Genomic DNA, 20508 nt, shown 5'->3' on the forward strand with positions numbered 1-20508 from the left:
AATCTCAATATCAGGCCTCACTAAATTCATGCCCACAGTCTTTGTTGAATCCCATAGAATATTTGTGCCCTATTCACTTGGAGGGTGGTGAGGGGTTGGGATTGTCACATAGAAATAAAGAAAATAAGAGCAGGAGTAGGCCACTTGACCAATGGGGCCTGCTCTACCTATCAATATGATCATGGATGATTCCCTATCTCAATACTATACTCCTGTTCTCTCCCCATACCCCAATACCTTTAGATTCTATTTCTTATGTACAAGGAAGTCGTATCTGATTGCTTTGTAATTGATTCATGCAAAAGCCATTCATTTGTCCAGAGTTAAAATCAGGCCAACCCTTAAAATCAAGCCCACTTTTCTGTGGGGAAAATCTTTAGGTGGCCTTCTACGTTACCTGAAACCAGACTACTGAGTAGTGGCATTATCGATGACCTTCGCATAGCCCTACTCCCAAATTCTGGTAAAGTATCTCCTGTGCACTGGACAATATATTCCATTTCTGTGAGTTGTTGCTCTTTTGATATGGATTTTGTTTCCTCGCTCACTACAAGTCAAAATGCACCAAGAAAACTCTAGAAGGAAATTTAATTGATGGTTTTGTTTTTCTTGAAGTATAACAATTGAAGTATAACAAGACATCAGCTTTGTGGTGACTGTCATGTGAATGTGTCAAGACTTATCCCCTTAGTGCTGTATTAATCTTTAACAGAGATATTATCCATTTATTATAGGTGGACTATTCTGTACATCAGCCTAGTGAACAGAGAACTGTAGTAATACATTAAGTATTTGCACATTAATATCACTGTAACCTCCCGATTAATGTCACTCCTTACCAATGAAATCTTGCATTGTTTTAATCATGGGGATGTTTCATGTCACTGACAAAATAATACGTTTTTACATGAGTTAAACTTTCACATTAAGCATTTGCCAAAAGTTTTCATGAATCTTAATTTCATAAGACCTTATGAAACATGATGGAAGCATTTTAGTGCACAGCCGTCACAGCATTTGAGTACTGGTCCCTGATCTAGGCTGGCATTTTAGATTCTGACTAACAAGTAGCCATTTTTGAATCATCAAGCAATCGTCTGTTCATCCTACTCACCCATCTCTATCCTCGTAATTTCTATCAAAGTCTTTGTCACAATTTGCTTCTTTTTTAAATTTCATTCGTGAGCATGGATATTGCTGGCTGGTCAGCATTTATTGCCCATCCCCAGTTACCCTTGAGAAGGTGGTGGTGAGCTGCCTTCTTAAATCGCTGCAGTCCACATGTGTGTTGACCCACAATGCCGTTAGGGAGGGAATTTTGGGATTTTGACCAGCAACTGCGTAAGAATGGCAGAAAATTTCCAAGTCAGGATAGTGAATGCCTTGTAGGGGATGGTAGTGTTCTCATGTATCTGCTGCCCTTGTCCTTCTAGATGGAAGTGGTTGTGGGTTTGGAAGATGTTGTCTAAGGATCTTTGGTGATTTGCTGCAGTGCATCTTGTAGATAGTACACACTGCTGCTACTGAATATCACTGGTGGAGAGGATGAATGTTTGTAGATATGGTGCCAATCAAGCAGGCTGCTTTATCCTGGATGGTGTCAAGCTTGTAGTGTTGTTGGAGCTGCACCCATCCAGGCAAATGGAAGTATTCCATCACACTCCTGACTTGTGCCTTGTAGATGATGGATAGTCTTCGGGGAGTCAGGAGGCTAGTATTCCTAGCCTCTGACATCTACACCTACATCCCCAATTTGGTATCATTAACAAATTTCAGAATTGCTCCCTCTGATTTAAAGCAGCAAGGAGAGCTGGGAGTTAAGGTTTAAACAGTGAGGAGAACCAAGAGTTCAGATTAAAGTATTTCTAGCTGCAGTTCCTGAAAGCTTGAGTTTCAGATCTGGGACTGTGGATGGGAAAACTGGAGCATCTACGAGCCTGAGAGCATCATAGGTAGCATGCTTAGAGAGGTGGTCACACCATAGCTGAAGGGACTTGAGGAAGGAAGGGAATGGGTGACCCCCAGACAGTCCAAACAAAATAGCCAGGTAGTTTAAGACTCCCCTGGGGTTCTGTCTCCAAATCAGTATTCTGCTTTGGAGGCTGATAAGGGTACTGGTTCCTCCAGGGAGTGCAGACAGAACCTGGAGGAATGCAGACAGAACCAGGTTTCTGGTACCACAAGCAACCTGCCTGTACTGGAAGAGAGGAAGAGCAATAGTAAGAGTAATATAGTCAGATGTACAGGTAAGTGCTGCTGTGGCCATCACCATAATTCCTGGATAGTGTGCTGCCTCATTGGTGCCAGGGTCTAGTATGTCACTGAACAACGGCAGGGCATCCTGAAGTGGGAGGATGATGAGGCAGAAGATGTTGGTACCAATGAAATAGATAGAAAGAGGGATGAGGTCTTACATCAAGAATTCACAGAACTAGGCAGCAGACTAAAAAGCAGGACCTTCTGGTTTGTAATCTTTGCATTACTGCATGTGCCATGTGTTAGTGAGCATAGAAACAGGAGAATGATGCAGATGATTGTGAACTTTAAGATGTTGGTGCAGGGGGGAGAGTTTCAGATCCTTAGATCACTGGGACTGTTGCTGGGAAAGGCGGGACCTGTACAAGCAGGATAGTCTTCATCTGAACCAGAGTGGGACTAACATCCTTGTGGGCTTGTTTGCTAGTGTTGTTGGAAGGAGTTTAAATTAATTTGGCAGTGGAAGGAGATGCAGGCTGTCAGCAGAATTGGGACACAGCATGAAGTAATCAAGTCAGAGGGAATGCGGCTGTATTAGGATTCAAGGTAGTAAGGTAAGGCTGGATGACCTCTGTTTTAATGCCTGGAGTATTACAGTTAAACTGGATGAGTTAAAGGTGAGGATTGACACATGGAATTGTGACATAGTAGCCATCACAGAGATGTAGTTGAGGGAAGGACAGGATCGGCAGCTCAAAGTTCCAGGAAAAAGTATCTTCAGGTGAGATGGGGTAAAAGAGGAAGAAGCATTGCATTTTAATTAAGTAGTTAGTTAGTGCAGCAAGGAGAGATGATGGGCAGAATTTCCCCATCCTCACTATGGCAATCATAATGGGCGGATGTGGGGATGGGTGGAGTGGACCATGCAAAGGTCTATTGACCTTGGGAAGGCATTTCCGGTCTTGAGGCAAGCATTTCTGGGTGGAGCATAGGAATAAAAAAGGGGCAGCCACATTGCTGGGTGTTTATTATAGACCTCCAGATAGTTAATGGGAAATTGAGGAGCGATTTATGAAAGTGTGCAAAAACAATAAAAATAGGGTTATTGTATGAGATGATTTCAACTTACCCATCATTAATCGAGCTGGATATAGGGCTTGGATGAAGTGGATTTCTTGAAATGTGTAGAGAAGAACTTTTTAGGTTAATATGTAGGGAGTCTAACAAGGGATAGTGCAGTGCTGGACCTTTTTCTGGGAAAGGAAGCCAGACAGATGGTTGAGATGGTAGTTGGGAGCATTTCAGTAATAGCGACCACAGCATAGTACAATTTAAGCTTGTTATGGACAAAGAAATAGACAAAAAATGTTTTGGATTGGGGGAGAGCAGATTTTAGTAAAATAAAACAGGATCTGGCCAAGGTAGATTGGGAACAGCTACTTATGAGGAAATCTACAGAAGAGCAGTGGGAAGGGTTAAGGGGGGGGGGACATTCAAAAAAGAAATAGAGAGGCTAGAGGCCCAATATTTACCCTCTAAGGTGATAGGAAGGAGTTACAAGCCCAGAGAAACATGGATGACCAGAGGTACTCACGATATAATGAGAAAGAAATGAGACTTCTGGTAGATTGAAGGGCTGCGAATCTGTGGAGGCATCAGTGGAGTACAGAAAGGGCAGGGTAGAGCTTAAGGAAGCAATTAGGAAAGCAAAGAGGGATATGAGCAAGCTCTGTCTGGTAAAAGCAAAAGAAAAATCCCAAGATATTCTACAAGTATATCAATAGGAAGAGGATAATCAGGGAAAGAATGGGGTCCATTAGGGACCAAGGACAAGAGTAGACTGTTGACAAATACTTCACATTCATCTTTGCTTAAGTGAATGAGGATGAAGCTATGGAATTCAGGGAGAGAGACTGCAAGGTTCTTGAGCAAATTGATATAGGGAGCGATAAAGTATTGGGGGTGTTGGCAAGCTTAAAAGTGGACAAATCCCCAGGTCCAGATGAATTGTTGTGGGAGGCAAGGGAGGAGATTGCAGGTGCTCTGACCAAAAATTTTTAATTCCTCTCTGACCACAGTTGGAGGTGCCAGAGGACTGGAGAACAGTTAATGTGGTTCTGCCATTTAAGAAGGGTTATAGAGACCAGTGAGTCTTACATCAGTGGTAGGAAAACTATTGGAGAAAATTCTGAAGGAGAGAATCTGTCACTACTTGGATAGTCAGCCTGGCTTTGTCAGAGAGAGATCGTGCCTAACAAATTTGATTGAAATTCTTGAGGAGGTGACCAAGTGTGTAGATGAGGCAAATGCAGTTGATGTAGTTTCTATGGATTTCAGAAAAACCTTTGGGAGACCTTGTAAAGAAGGCAAATGCACATGGGATACAGGGTAATTTGGTAAGGTGGATTTAAATTTGACTTAATTGTAGGAGGCAGAGGGTGATGGCAAAAGACTGCTTTCGTGACTGGATGCCAGTGTCTAGTGGTGTACCACAGGGATCTGTGTTGTGTCCTCAATTATTCATCATTTATAATAAACAACATAGATGACTATGTCGGGGGAAGACTTAATAATTTTGCGGATGAGCAAAGATTGGCTGGGTGGTGAACAGTGAGGCCAAGTGTTTTGGGCTAAAGAAGATGTGGACAGAATTGTCAAATGGATGGATAATGGCAGATGGAATTTAACCGATAAAGTATGAGGTGATACACTTCGGAAGGAATAATTTGACAAGAAGGTATTCAATGAATTGCATGACACTAGAAAATTCTGAAGAACAAAGGAACTATTATCCATAGATCTTTAAGGTGGAAAAATTTGTTCATAGAACGTGAAAAAGGCATATAGCACACTTTCCTTTATTACTCGATGCATAGATTACAAGCAGGGAAGTTATGTTAGAGTTTTATAGAAGTCTGGTGGGGCCACAACTTGAATATTGTGTGCAATTCTGGTTGCCACATTATAGGAAGGATATGATTGCACCGGAGGGAGGTGCAGAGAAGGGCAGAGGTCACAGGCTGAGGGGAGGGAGTAGACAACCTCTGAGATTCCTGAGTCGATGACTCAGGGGTGTCCAGTTGCAGCTCCTCCTTTCTGGTGCCTGAGTCTGGCACCAGACCTTCACCCTCAAGGAGTTTGTCAGGATCAGGAGGCAAGCATTGAATGATGCTTTCTGCTTGAAGCAAGCACTGAATGATGCTTTCTGGGTGGGGCTTAGGAATAAAAAAGGGGCAGCCACATTGCTGGGTGTTTATTATAGCCCCCCAGATAGTTTATGGGAGTTTGGTCTGGTGCCAGACCAAACTCCTTGAGCTGAAGGGATACCTGGAGGGACATCAAAATGCCCTGTTCCCCTCTTGTGTTGCCATTGCATGAACTCACCCAAGGCAAGGGCAATGGAGTGCAAGGCTGCAGGCATCACTGACAGAAACCGGGCATTGTGCTGGATCAGCATCTCCATGGCGTGCTCCACCCTCCATATAGAGATGTCAATGCTTGCATTTCCTCATTGTAGAACAGGCAGGTGCATTCCTCTGAGTTGCATTGCAACAGCTCTGCCTGGTGTTTCCTCGCTTCTGCTGAGCGTCTGTCAGAAGTTGGAAGGCCGATTCCAAAGGCTTGTTCTCAGACTGGGAACTCCTGGATGCCTCTTCTCAGCTGTCCTCTGACAGCTGGGGAGATGGGGTGAACTTTCCTACTCCTGTTGTAGACATGTGTTCATGCCGTGACCTCCTCCTGAACTGCCACTAATCCTTACCGAGGTAGCTGTTCCTGAACAGGTGGAGGGCACATGTGAGCGTTGTGATGTCTTGAACATTGTGGAACTCTTCTGTTCTGGTCCCTCCTATCTCCTTTCAGTAGCTGGAGCTGGAAAAGGGCATCTTTCTCTTCCTCATCCAGCTTTGGTCTCTTCCTGGAGCATGATGTATCAACTGCCTCCAAGATGGAGGCACATTCCACACTCAGGTTAGCATTGAATGGAAGAATTTGTACCCAGTGAAACCTGAAGCCAAGTTTGTCAGCCCCAATAGCACTTTCCCACTTCATTCCCATGAGCTTTGAAGCCCTTGCCTCTAGTTGAGTTAGAGCCCTCAGGTGTGGTGGATTCCCTCCAGCCTTCCGTTCCTCTTGCTTGTGCTTGAGTCTCTGAATGCTTGAGAGGAATTGCATGTTTCATCAGTTGGAACATTGCATTTAGGATCATATCTCATTTTATGGAAGCCCATTTCTATGAAGGATGCACAGTGGACACTGTGTGGTTTATGGTAATTGGCCATGAGGGAGGATATGCTGTAACCACTGATCCTTGGATCCTGACCTTTTAGAGCCTTTGTGGATTTTGCAACCATGGATGAGACTTACCCTCGTGGAGAGGAGTAGGTCATTTTTCCTTGAGAGGCACTGGTTTGTTGACCTAAATATTTATGCCATCAACCACCTGTGCCCATACTGCAGTATTTTCCCTGCTGAGCTTCCTCCTCCCATCATAGAAATCATAGAACCCTACAGTGCAGAAAGAGGCCCTTTGGCCCATCAAGTCTGCACTGAACACAATTCCATCCAGGCCCTACCTCCATATCCGTACATATCATACCCACTAATCCCTCTAACCTACGCATCCCTGGATAATTTGCAATTTCTTAGCATGGCCAATCAACCTAACCCGCACATCTTTGGACTGTGGGAGGAAACCAGAGTACCCGGAGGAAACCCATGCAGACACGAGGAGAATGTGCAAACTTCACAAAGTGACCCAAGCCGGGAATTGAACCCAGGGCCCTGGAACTGTGAAGCAGCAGTGCTAACCACCATGCAATTGTGCCACCCATCAGCTGTGTACAGAGTAATCCCTCATGACCCTGACATGATTGAGGAGACGGTGGAGGGAGGCATCACTATCCTTGGACACTGGACTCCCCTGCATGACATCTCCTGGTACGGATAGTAAGGGCCCTTTAAATATGATGTCTGGATATGATGGCTCCTGACATGGGACTTAGTCCCTATGAATCTAATATTTGGGAATGTGAAGAATTTGAGAATGCCAGCTTCTCTTTTCCATCACAAACTGTCTTCTTAAAGCATCCTCCTGTACCTGCTGCACCTTCACTCCCAATAACGAGTGCAAGGAGCTCAAGGATTGTATGTCGCAATGAATGGTATTTAACCGAGATGAAGTGGGTCTTGCTTTTTGACAAACAGCAATTTATACATACTTTGCATGTTTAAAACCAAAAAGACCCTCAAAGTGCTTCATGAGCAACATAATCAAATAAAACAAATGGTTCTATTTGTCCAGGTGCAGGTCAGTGGGACTAGGCAGAAAAATGGTTCAGCACAGCCAAGAAGGGCCAAAAGGCCTGTTTCTGTACTGTAGTGTTCTATGGTTCTATGGCTGCCCAGCCAAGAAAGAAGCTATTACAAGGGGTGACTGGAAGCTTAGTCAGAAAGGTGGATTTTAAGGAATGTGTTAAATAAATTCTTTTTGATTAATTTGTGGTACATGGGCATCACTGGCCGGCCAGCAATTATTGCCCATCCCTAATTGCCTGATGGCAGTTGAGAGTCAATCACTTTGCTGTGGCTCTGGAGTTGCATATAGGCCAGATCAGATAAGGATGGCAGATTTCCTTCCCTAAAAATTAATGAACAAGATAGATTGTTTTTGACAATCGACAATGGTTTCATGGTCATCAGTAGATTCTTAATTCCAAATACTTTTTATTGAATTCACATTTACCATATGCCATAATGGGATTCAAACCTGGGTCCCCAGGACACTGGCCAAGTTTCTGGGTTGATAGTCTAGTGATAATACCACTAGGCCATCGCCTCCCCTATCGTTAAAGGTGTTTGGGGGAGATTTTCATCGTGTGGAGACTGGATGAAGTGAAGATACGACAATCAATTGTCAGGTGAAGAAGGGACGCACAGGGAAATCTGAATCTGAGGAATGGTGGAGTAGAGCGTATTACGTTGTAGAGTTAGAATAATTTATAGAGATAGAGCAGGGCAAGCCTGTGAACTGGTTTAAACACAAGGACGAGAATTTACATTTGAAACATGGAGGACCAGGAGCCAGTGTAGGTAAGAAAAATTTATTGACTCATCTAAGTCATTGCATTAGCCAAATACATCAATGAATAGACAATTGTCTTCAAAATCCCCTCAGGTTTCAAACTGAATAAATTGAAGGCTTGAAAAGAGGGACCTCATTAGTGCTGATATCTAGTATATTTTATGACTGAGGCATTTTACTAAATTGACGTACAAATATTATTCAATGGTGCCAATGTGGATATAGGCTCTCCGGAGACCACTTGGAATAATGCAGCTGATTCATGAAACAATTGTGGAGATCCTTTCTTCTTCTGCTCAGATCAGTACATTAGCTTCAGAATCTGAGTCCCTGAAAGCAACCTGCTTGGATATTTAAGAAGGAAAGAATTAGTTCATACTTGGTCACATCTCTCAGAGACATCGCAAAGCACTTCCTGCCTGGCGAATTACTTTGAAGTGCACTCACTTTTATTATGTAGGCGAGTGTAAAAACTACTTCGTATGGCAGCACAATAAATTGGAAACAAATGACACCTCATGTGGTGACGAAATGCCTTCTCAAAAGGATTCCAAAAATCTCTGATTGAAAGTAAAAATGGCGAAACAAGTACTTCACCCCTATTAGCCAAGAATATGGAATTCTATGTAATCTGCAGTCAACAGCAGGAGTGCTAATGCCTAATTTATCATGACAAATGTGAAGACATCTTTTACAAGTTAAGGAACAGTGAATTAAGGATTTTTTTTGTTTATTTATCAGTGTCACAAGTGAGCTTACATTACCATTGCAATGAAGTTACTGTAAAAATCCTGAAATTGAAGTCCTGAATTTGAACACAAACTGTCTAATCCTGATAGATTGATGAGTGAACAATGCAGTTTTGTGGTTAATATATCCATATCACTTTAATCTTTATCTTTAAGATGAACAGCCCATGCTCGTAGAAGAACCATAGACCTACTTAGAAGTTTACAGCACAGAATGAGGCCATTTAGCCAATGCATCTGTGTTACCTTCAGCAATCTGATACTCTCTCTTCTCTTAAAAGATGCAATGGTGTCTCTGTTAGCATCCTTTGGGAAAGAATGCCATGCCCAAAGCCTATAGGTCTGCTAAAGCCTACAGCAGAGTGAAATACCACGCAGCAATCCATCCTGTCATTATTTGCCAAGGTCTGTGATAAGTGTTTCTACAGATTGAAAAAGGCCAAGTCAGAAAATATGGATAATTTGCAACTAATTATCTCTGAAATTTCTGTTAAGTTCTGTAATCAAAGTAACAATGATTGCTTATTGTTGCTGAATTCCAGTTTAGTTTTGGAAAGGAATGCTTTTGGTTGCAAACTGTTTTATGTTAACTGCGATGAAATTCAGTAGTTCCTGCTAGACCTGAAAGGCCACACATCCTTTGCATCGTTTCAACACTGAAAATTCTTTCCAGCATCCATACTTGTCATTTGAACAATCACATCTTTGGCATTTGATGTGGGCTTGAATATAGCCAAGTGTTTTTGGAGTTACAACCATTAGAAAGACAGGGTGGGGTTTCTATTCTTCTTTCTTTCCAACCTTCAAGAGGATGACCTCAGTGGATGACCTAATTTGGATTTATGTTTTGCGTTGCCACAGCAACGTGCTTTAGCTATGACTATGATGCCAGTTTTCTTGGCTCCGGAGACCTGATCATGTTTCAAGAGATGGAGATGAACAGTGCAGCATAAAATCAAGCCCAGTTTCTACTGGGCCGACAAACTAACACTGAAAGCAGCCTGTAGTTCAGTGACAACATACTGCTCCTGACTCTATCTTTGACAGTATGAAGCAGCAAATGAGAAGATTAAATGCTGAGAGTGTCAGCAGGGCCTTGGCATTTTGGGTCGATTTTTCCAATTGTATTGACAAGAGAGCATAACATATATCAAAGAATAAGTAGGGATACCGCCCATCTAATTCCCTGAGGGTTTCTGATGCTTGGCACTTGTTGTTTTCTATAAAAGTACTTACAATTTGATGGTCTGTTAGGGACTTCCATAGATGTCAGTTTATAAGCCAAACTCTGAAGCCTTGAAATACCCCTCCAGAAATAGGGATTGACTTGTAGGTTGAATACAAAGGTGAACTGCTGGCATGGGTACGTTGCACTGCTGTGTGTGGGCTTGCTTCATCCCTTGCATCTGTATCAATAAGTAAAACATTTAATGGTGGGATGAAAAATTGAGGCTGAATACCAATATAAGTATTGCATGGCATGGCTGAAAAGGGGGTCAGCTTACACGCCAAGTTTATGCGAAAACATGGACTGCAATTTTCTGGCCGTTCTCGCCCCACAACCACTGCAAGACAGGATGGAGAATCTGGCTCTCAGCCAAATCTTCATTCACCGCAGTGCACTAGAGTGTGGTGTGAACCATAGAATCATCATAGAATCCTACAGTACAGAAAGAGGCCCTTCAGCCCATCGAGTTTGCACTGACAACAATCCCACCCAGACCCTACCCCCAATCCATACATATTTTACCTACTAATCCTCTCTAACCTATGCATCTATGGTCAATTTAGCATGGCCAATCTACCTAACCTGCACATCTTTGGACTGTGGGAGGAAACCTATGCAGACATGAGGAGAATGTGCAAACTCCACACAGACAGTGACCTAAGCTGGGAATCAAACCCAGGTCCCTGGAGCTGTGAAGCAGCAGTGCTAACCACTGTACTACCATGCCACCCATGCTACCGTGAACAATGGGAGAATCCCACACGTGATGTTCGGGAGCAAGAAAATGGGTTCGTCTTATATGCTAGGTCGTTTTATTAAACACAATCAATGGTATATAACAACACAAATCCTATTAATACCAAGAAAATGGTTTAATTGTAAAAACAATTGTCTATTGACAGCTTGCTGAGTAGGTTAACTCCATTCCAATTTGGTTGGGAATTATACTTGATTTATAATGATCCAAAAACAATTCAGTTAAACTTGGGGGAACTGTGGAACACAGAGGATTAGAATGCTGCCTTTTTCACAAATGGGACTTGGATTTAAATCTAGCCAAGACAAATAAGGTCTGTTCTATTTCTAATGGTTGTTAAGAGTCCTAAGTAAAATGAGTTTGGGCAGCTTGAAACCCAGCTCCCAATGGATACCAGTCCATGTAATAAAACTATCCGCAATTCAGCACTAATTGGTCCAGAGACACAATCAAAGTAAATGGTACGGGAAACGAAAATACCACACTTGAATAGTAGAATGTGTTCTTCTGGGGTGCCCTATATCTGAGCTGCAGTCAAACTAATCAGTTAACGCAGAACTGTATTACCGAGTGTAAAGGGGGGAAATGTTTTACTCTTCTGCATTATCATCCCTCTTTCTGATGCAGCTCTTTCCCTCCACCTTCCCACCAGAAAGAAACGACAACACCTACAATGCTAAAGTGGCTGTACTCAGTCAGATCCTTTACTTTCCCAATACGGTATGATCATTTATAACAAAGCTATATTCCACTGCCTTTTTAAAAAAATTCAGGGCACAGAAAACAGGTCTTGTGACTGGTGGTTATTTTGGGGATTTCAAATTACCTTCAAGAATATTACATTCACTATTAACAAGAGACCTAATGAGCAAGCAGTTGGAAGAATATAATGCCATGCTGCAGAACAAGAGTTGATTTATTACAGCATAAGTTCCTGGGCTGCATTTCGAATGGGTTTACTAAAAGAAGCACACAGTTGTTCGGACTTCCAGTATATAGTTCAATCTTTTTTGATAACTGCTTGCCACCAATTATTTTCTTCAATCCCCAAGGGGATTTGGACGCAAGACCACTTCATAAACAGTACAATAACAGCTTGGTGATCAATTAGAAATAGACATGATAGAATTCTGGTTAGAGAAGGATGGACCTGTAGTTTGTTAACCTCACAATCCAACCCCTCCTATTGTCTGGGGCTGACCAGTGGCCAAAAAACTTTATTCTACCAGCCATATAAACACTGTGGTTACAGGGGTACAACTCCCCCCCGACTCACCAAAGCATTGCTACTATCTACAAGGCACAATTCAGGATTATGTTTGAATACTTGGCCTGGATATGTGCAGCTCCAACAACACTCAAGAAGCCCGATAGCTTCCAGGACATAGTAGACCATGTGATTAGCACCCCATCCACCACCTTGAAATTCTTTCCCTTCACACCAGCACAGTGAACATAAGAACATAAGAAATAGGAGCAGGAGTAGGCCATCTAGCCCCTCGAGCCTGCCCCGCCATTCAATAAGATCATGGCTGATCTGTCGTGTCTCAGTTCCACATTCCCGCCCTCTCCCCATAACCCTTAATCCCCTTGCCTATCAAAAACCTATCAACCCGCGTCTTAAAAATATTTAGCGAGGCAGCTTCCACCACTTCAACGGGCAGAGAATTCCAGAGATTCACCAAACTTTGAGTGAAGAAGTTCCTCCTCAACTCCGTTCAAAACCGCCCCCCCTTTATCTTGAGGCTGTGCCCTCTAGTCCTACTGTCCTTTCTGAGCAGGAAGAGCCTCTCCACCTCTATCCTATCCATCCCATTCATCATCTTATACGTCTCAATGAGATCTGCCCTCATTCTTCTAAACTCTAACGAGTACAAGCCTAGTTTATTCAGCCTCTCCTCATAGTTCAACCCCCTCAACTCTGGTATCAGCCTAGTAAACCTCCTCTGCACTCCCTCCAAGGCCAAAATATCCTTGCGTAAGTGCGGAGACCAAAACTGCACACAGTACTCCAGCTGCGGCCTCACCAGTGCCCTATACAGCTGCAGCAAGACCTCCCTACTTTTATATTCAATCCCCCTCGCTATGGAGGCCAGCATCCCATTCGCCTTCCTGACCACCTGCTGCACCTGCAGGCTGGGTTTTTGCGACTCATGCACAAGGACCCCGAGGTCCCTCTGCACCGTCGCATGCTGCAGTTTTTCGTCACGTAAGTAATAGTCCTTCCTACCATTATTCCTACAAAAGTGGACAACCTCACATTTGCCAACATTAAATTCCATTTGCCAGTTCCTGGCCCATTTGCCCAGCCTATCTAGATCCTTCTGCAGACTCTCCACACCCTCCGCACAATTTGCCGTTCCACCAATCTTGGTGTCATCAGCAAATTTCGACACCATACACTCAGTTCCCTCCTCCAGATCATCTATATAAATGGTAAATAGCTGAGGCCCCAGCACCGACCCCTGGGGCACTCCTCTAGTCACCAACCGCCAATCCGAATAGCACCCATTGACCCCCACTCTCTGCCTCCTATTTGACAACCAATCCTCTATCCACGCTAACACCCTACCCCCAACTCCATGCCCTTTGACCTTCTGTAATAACCTCCTGTGAGGCACCTTGTCCAACGCCTTGTGTATTAAATTCAAGATGCGCTCCGGCAACGTGCCAAAACAACTTTAACAACGACAATCTATACCACCTAGAGGAACAAAGTATGTTGTCGCACAGGATCACTTCCACATGCTAGTTCTACTGTAAGCCAGTCACCATCCTGACTTTGCAATATGCCACTGTTCCATCACTGTCTCTGGGTTAAAATCCTACAGCTCATGCAGATCTTCATATGAATTAGCTTTTATATGGGTCAGACAAACATTGGACAGACTATGCAAGCGATAGCCTTTTTTTATTAATTTGTGGGACATGGACGTTGCTGGCTAGCTGGCATCTATTGCCCATCCCTAATTGCCTTTGGAGGGCAGTTGAGAGTCAACCACATTACTGTGACTCTGGAATCACATGTAGGTCAGATCGGGTAAGAAGAGCAGATTTTCTTTCCTAAACGACATTCGTGAACCAGATAGGTTTTTCCAAAAATTAATAATGGTTCCATGGTTATCAGTAGATTCCAGATATTTTTTATTGAATTCCAATTCTACCATCTGCCCTGGTGGGGTTTGAGCCCGGGTCCCAGAACATTAGCTGAGTTTCTGGATTAATAGTCTAGCAATAATACCACTAGGACATCACCTCTCAAGTGAACCACCTCTAATATCCTACTTCAACCAATGCAGTGAAACTGCCCAGTGGAATATTGCTTAGCACAATATGAGAAGTGCGCTTTAGCTATTCTTTGACCAACTAATTTGATGATGTCCTGCAGTAGAAAACTCACATACGATGCAAGACTAATCTTTTGCCAAAAGAAGATTGCCTTAGGCTAGAAATTCTTGAGGAGTAAGTATCGTTGGAGTGCATCCAGGCTGGGGCAGTAATTCTGACTTTGCTAAATCCCAGGTTATTAGCATATTGTGAATACCTATTTCAGGGATATTACTGAAGTACAAAATCAGGTTTTGAATTTGCTACTTTTCAAATGGGAGAGGCCAAAGGTATCAACCTCTGCCAGGTTAAGGCATTGGCAAACAAGTGTGCCTGTTTTATGGAGGTGTACATTGCAATGGGTGTGGGGGAAAATCTTGGCAGAACCAGTCAAATTCTGATTGCATCTTTTGTCCGAGTCTTGAACCTTTCAATAATGTTGAATGTGGATTGGAGTGGGTACAATAATGATCTGACCCACTAATTTGAAATCCCCCCGCTCCTGACCCAATTTACACTCCTCTCTGCCTGGATAACATGCTAGTGCACTCCCTCAGGCCCGTGGGAATTTTATCTCCCTATACTTTCCACAGTGGCAATCATGTTGCACCATCAGAAAGAAAGACATATTTACATTCGTGGAGTGCTTGTTGCAACATCAGTGTGTTCCAAAGTTCTTTACAGTCCAGGAAGCACTTTGGAAGTAGAGTCATGTTGCAATGTAGGAAATGTGGCAGCCAATTTGAAGCAAGCTCCCGGAGACAAAAATGTCATGTATATTAATGATTTGGATGAGATTTTAGTAGGCAGGGTTAGTAACTTCGCAGTTGATATCAAGATTGGTGGCATTTTGGACAGTGAATAAGGTTATCTAGGATTGCAATGGGATCTCAATCAATTGGGCCAGTGGGCTGACAAATGGCAGGTGGAGTTTAATTTAGATAAATACCATATGATGCATTTTGATAGATTGAACCAGGGCAGGACTTACTCAGTTAATGGTAGGGTGTTGGGGAAAGTTATAGAACAAAGACATCTAGGGGTACAGGTTCATAGCTCCTTGAAAGTGGAGTCATAGGTGGACAGGCTGGTGAAGAAGGCATTCAGCATGCTTGGTTTCATTGGTCAGAACGTTGAATACAGGAGTTGGGATGTCTTGTTGAATTTGTACAAGGCATTAGTAAGGCCATACTTGGAATACTGTGTACAGTTCTGGTCACCCTATTATAGAAAGGATATTATTAAACTAGAAAGAGTGCAGAAAAGATTTACTAGGCTACTACCTTTGGTTTCAGTTATAAAGAGAGACTAAATAGACTGGGACTTTCTTCTCTGGAGCATAGGAGGCTCAGGATTGATCTTATAGAGATCTATAAAATAATGAGGGGCATAGATCAGCTAGATAGTCAATATCTTCTTCCAAATGTTGGGGAGTCTAAAACTAGAGGGCATAGGTTTAAGATGAGAGATACAAGCAGGTCCAGAGGGGCAATTATTTCACACGGAGGGTGGTGAGTGTCTGGAACAAGCTGTGAGAGGTAGTAGCAGAGGCGGGTACAATTTTGTCTTTTAAAAAGCAGTTAGAAAGTTACATGGGTCAGATGGGATATAGGCCAAACGTGGGCAATTGGGACTAGCTTAGGGGTTTAAAAAAGGGGTGGCATGGATAAGTTGGGCCGAAAGGTCTGTTTCCATGCTGTAAACCTCTATGATTCTATATATTCCATTTTTTGAAATTTTCATTGAGGGAGAAATATTGGTTAGGGTGCAAGGTGATAAGTCCCTTGCTCTTCTTTGAAATAATGCCTTTGGGTTCATTATGTGCTAATGATGTTAACCCTTTTCTCTACATCTCTCTTCAAGTCTTTATCCAACTCTATAAATTCTCTTACATCTCACCCCAAAGTCTCAGACTTCACAGTAGCAGCAAATGTGCACCATCTACAAAATGTACGGCAGGAACTCACCAAGGCTCCTTGGGTGGCACCTTCCAAACTTATGACTACTACCAGCTAGAGGGGCAAGAGCAGCAGATAGCTGGGAACACCACGACCTGGAGGTTCAACTCCAAGTCACTCACAATCCTGACTTGGAAACATCTCACTGTTCCTTCATTGTCGCTAGGTCAACATCCTGGAACTCCCTCCCTAACAGCACTGTGGATATACCTACACCTCAGGATTGGTAACGGTCATGAAGGCAGCTCATCTTCACCTTCTCAAGGGCATCTAGAGATCGGTAATAAATTCTGGTGCAGTCAGCAATGTCTTCATCCCGAAAATGAATTTGATGAGGTGTTCTGATCAATCTCCCTGATTTGTTTTGATTTATTTCTGAGGTTGAGGACATCATGCAATCATTTCTCTCATTTCGATACGAGTGATGTGGAGATGTTGGCGTTGGACTAGGGCACAGTAAGTAGTCTCACAACACCAGGTTAAAGTCCAACAGGTTTATTTGGTATCACAAACTTTTGGAGTGCTCCTCCTTCATCAGATGAGAGCGTTGGATTCACAAACAAGGCAAATATAGACAAAGGCACACTTGCAAGATAATGGTTGGAATGTGAGTCTTAACAGGAGTCAAGTCTTTACAGATACAGGCGGTGCAAATGGAGTGAGGGAGAATTGCATGTATGAGAACAGCCTCAACCGGGGTCTTAGGTTCATGTCACACTATGGGCCCAATTTTACTATTGCGTCGCACCCGTTTTAAGAACATAAGAACATAAGAACATAAGAAATAGGAGCAGGAGTAGGCCATCTAGCCCTTCGAGCCTGCCCCGCCATTCAATAAGATCATGGCTGATCTGTTGTGGCTCAGTTCCACTTTCCCGCCCTCTCCCCATAACCCTTAATCCCCTCTCTTATCAAAAACCCATCAACCCGCTTCTTAAAAATATCTAGCGAGGCAGCCTCCACCACTTCAACGGGCAGAGAATTCCAGAGATTCACCACCCTTTGAGTGAAGAAGTTCCTCCTCAACTCCGTTCTAAACCGCCTCCCCTTTATCTTGAGGCTGTGCCCCCTAGTCCTACTGTCTTTTTTGAGCGGGAAGAGTCTCTCCACCTCTATCCTATCCATCCCATTCATCATCTTATACGTCTCAATGAGATCTCCCCTCATTCTTCTAAACTCTAGCGAGTACAAGCCTAGTTTATTCAGCCTCTCCTCATAGCTCAACCCCCTCAACTCCGGTATCAGCCTAGTAAACCTCCTCTGCACTCCCTCCAGGGCCAAAATATCCTTGCGCAGGTGCGGCGCCCAAAACTGCACACAGTACTCCAGCTGCAGCCTCACCAATGCCCTATACAGCTGCAGCAAGACCTCCCTACTTTTATATTCAATCCCCCTCGCTATGAAGGCCAGCATCCCATTCGCCTTCCTGACCACGAAAACTTGGTAAAGTCGGGCTTGAGGCAATTAGTGCAATCTGCACCTGTGTCTGCACAGATGCCCACTTTACCAAGGCCCGAAAATGGCCCCGGTCTGAACCACGCCCGAAACGGGCGCACTGGCGATTTAAATCAAATTAATGGGCTGCCCGCCCAACTTTACCAGCACTTCCCCCTTTACTATTGCGTTTGCACATCCAGATTCGGCGTGAAACAGGTATGCTCAGCCAAGGTCTGGTTTGGGCATTCCAGCTTCTGAAGAGGTAAGTTGAGAGCTTCCAGGGGCTGTCTAGCTCAGATCAGTGGTGGTGGGGGATGCGGGGTTGGGGGGGGGGTGGTGGCGGGGTGGAGGGGGAGGCAGGCTAGATCATTCTGTGGTGAGGGTGGAGGGAGGCCTGATTATTCTCTGGTGGGGGGAGGGAGGTGGGAGGAGGGAGGATGGATTTCTGGCCTTCCTCCTTCTCCACCAGAGAATGATCAGGCCTCCCTCCTCCCCCCACCCCCCTCAATAGAGAATGATTGGGCCTCCCTCCACCCCCTGCCCCCCCCACACCATGGATATATCTGATCTACCTCCCTTCCCATTCCCCTCACCAAAGAATGATCTGGTCTCCTTCTTCCCCCTCCACCAGAGAATGATTGAGCCCCCCCCCCACAACCAGAGAATGATCAGGCCTTCTTCTTCCTCCCCCCCCCCACCCCCCCCCACCACCAGAGAATGATCAAACCTCCCTCCTTCACCCCCCACCAGAGAATAATCAGGACTCCCTCCTCCTACACTCCCCCATCCCCACCTCGTCCACCGAAGAATGATCAGGCCCCCTTCCTCCCTTCCCCCCCTCCAATCTGAGATACACCTGACTCGCCTCCCTCCTCCCTCACCCTCACCAGAGAACGATCGGGCCTCCTTCTTCCCCCCTCCCTCACCAGGGAATGATCGGGCTTCCCGATCTCTGATGGGGGAGGGATGTGAGGTGGCTGGGGGAGGGTGGGACCACTGCCATTCTGCAGGCAATTGGTGGGGGGGAGTGAGATAGAGGATCCTGATTGGTCTGGGTAGCGGGGTAGGTGGGTGTATAAGGGGCACAGTTATGTTATGGAATGGGGCGATGTCTGTGGAAGCCATCAGCGCTGGGCCGCTTTTTCCTCTTTTTGCGGCCCGGGAGCAATGTGATAGGGGCATGTTTTTCAAATTTGTTTTCACTGTGCATAAGCAGTTCAAAACTCCGATCGGAGCAGCAGCATTTTGGCCGCGATAAGTCCCACCCACAACGCGATTCAGACTCACGATTTTTTTTCAGGCTGAGTGAGTATGGGGGCTCCTGAGAGTTATAAGGATGTTTTTTGTCTTTGCTGCTCCTCATACTGTTTCACGATCATCTGAAGTGATAGTTGATTCTAACTTCTGGGAAATTTTATTCCCATTAATAACTCTTAACGTGAGAACCCATTTTGTCATGGTGAGGTTCCATGACTAAGAAGGGCCAAGTTAATATATGTGTTTTTTCATCAATTCTTTGATTGTCCTAACTCCTCTTTCTGTTTCTCATTTCAACCGAAGATATCTAGTTGAACTAATCATGTGCATGAAACCATTTCCCTGCACAAAGTTAAGGAATAATTTATTAGCAAACTGGGACCATTGGTTGACACGACAATATCTGAGATCCCTTGTTTGATGGTCTTCAGTGAATGAATGACTGTTTCCTCCAAGATGTTGTGCAAACTATTCACCTCAATCCATCTGGAGTAGTGATGATTCCCAGGTGCTCCCATGGCCTCAATGCAAAAGTGGAGACTGCCTGTGGCTTGTTCTGTTGTTGGCTATTCGCTGCACAGGTAAAGCAATGTGAGATTATCTCTTTAATAGAACAAATGACTTTGATGTATTGTTTGAAGAGTCAAAGTGTTTGAGGGATAATTCATCTGATTTAAGAATGAGGAAACTATCAATGATTATAAGAAGCTTTCTCTTTCAAAATATTGGCATAGTTCTGGTTGTTAGGAATATAATCTGGCCATCCTTTTTTATTTGGATACATTTGTCACCCTGCTATTGAGTTTGCATAATCTCTTGTAGTTTCTTCTACGTAGTTGCTGAGTCTTTGGTATTGACCCAGGAGGAAAAAACAGTAAAATCGGGAAGTAAGAATGGTCTGAACTGGTCTTGTGTACTTTAAATTGCAACATCTGTAAAACAGGATAATAGGAATACTGGTCTAAATTTTTTTCCTTCTGGGGAGTGAAGTAAATGCATCGACTTCCTCAAAGGAATTCAAATCTTCCAGTTTGCTTCCTTCAGCTGGTATTCTTGATAAACTTGAAGTTACTCAGTCACTGAATCATCCCTCATTAGTCCAAGTTTGAAGTGTTGAATTTCAGGCCCATCTTCACAGTCTTCTTCATATTTAGGAGAGTTACTAATAGTTTGTGGTCTGTTTTAATTTTAAACTTCAATCCATCACACAGTCTGAGAACCATTAATGGGCCAGTGCTTCTTTTTCAATGGTTGCTTATCTTTTCTCTGTGTCTGTTTTCTCTGTGTCTCTTGTGGTGTAATAAACTGGCCTACTTTTTCCATCTTTTCGAGCTTGAAACAAAACAGTGCTCAAGCCTTCAGACAATATGTCTGCTTGCTAGAATTGTTGGCAATTTTGGATCATAGTGCACTAGAATTTCAGATGAAATGAGAAGATTTTTAATCTTATTCAAAGTATTTTGCTGGTCCACATTCTAGCATCATTGTTTACCTTGTCTCAATGGCTGTGTCAATGG

General features: G+C 43.8%; 1 long non-coding RNA gene across 1 annotated transcript in view; it reads right to left on the reverse strand.

Annotated features, from left to right (window-relative positions):
* Positions 1-8346: 8346 nt before the first annotated feature.
* The window catches only part of LOC145351558 (uncharacterized), a 38588-nt gene continuing 26426 nt past the window's right edge, over positions 8347-20508 (reverse strand). Inside the window, exons 3-4 of the long non-coding RNA XR_013888429.1 lie at positions 10264-10433; positions 8347-8619 (exon numbers count right to left, since the gene is read on the reverse strand). This is a non-coding gene — a long non-coding RNA (uncharacterized LOC145351558). The remainder of the gene's footprint in view (positions 8620-10263; positions 10434-20508) is intronic.

This window comes from Carcharhinus amblyrhynchos, chromosome 13 (genome assembly GCF_965287045.1).
Source record: "Carcharhinus amblyrhynchos chromosome 13, sCarAmb.v2.hapA, whole genome shotgun sequence".
NCBI lineage: Eukaryota > Metazoa > Chordata > Chondrichthyes > Carcharhiniformes > Carcharhinidae > Carcharhinus > Carcharhinus amblyrhynchos.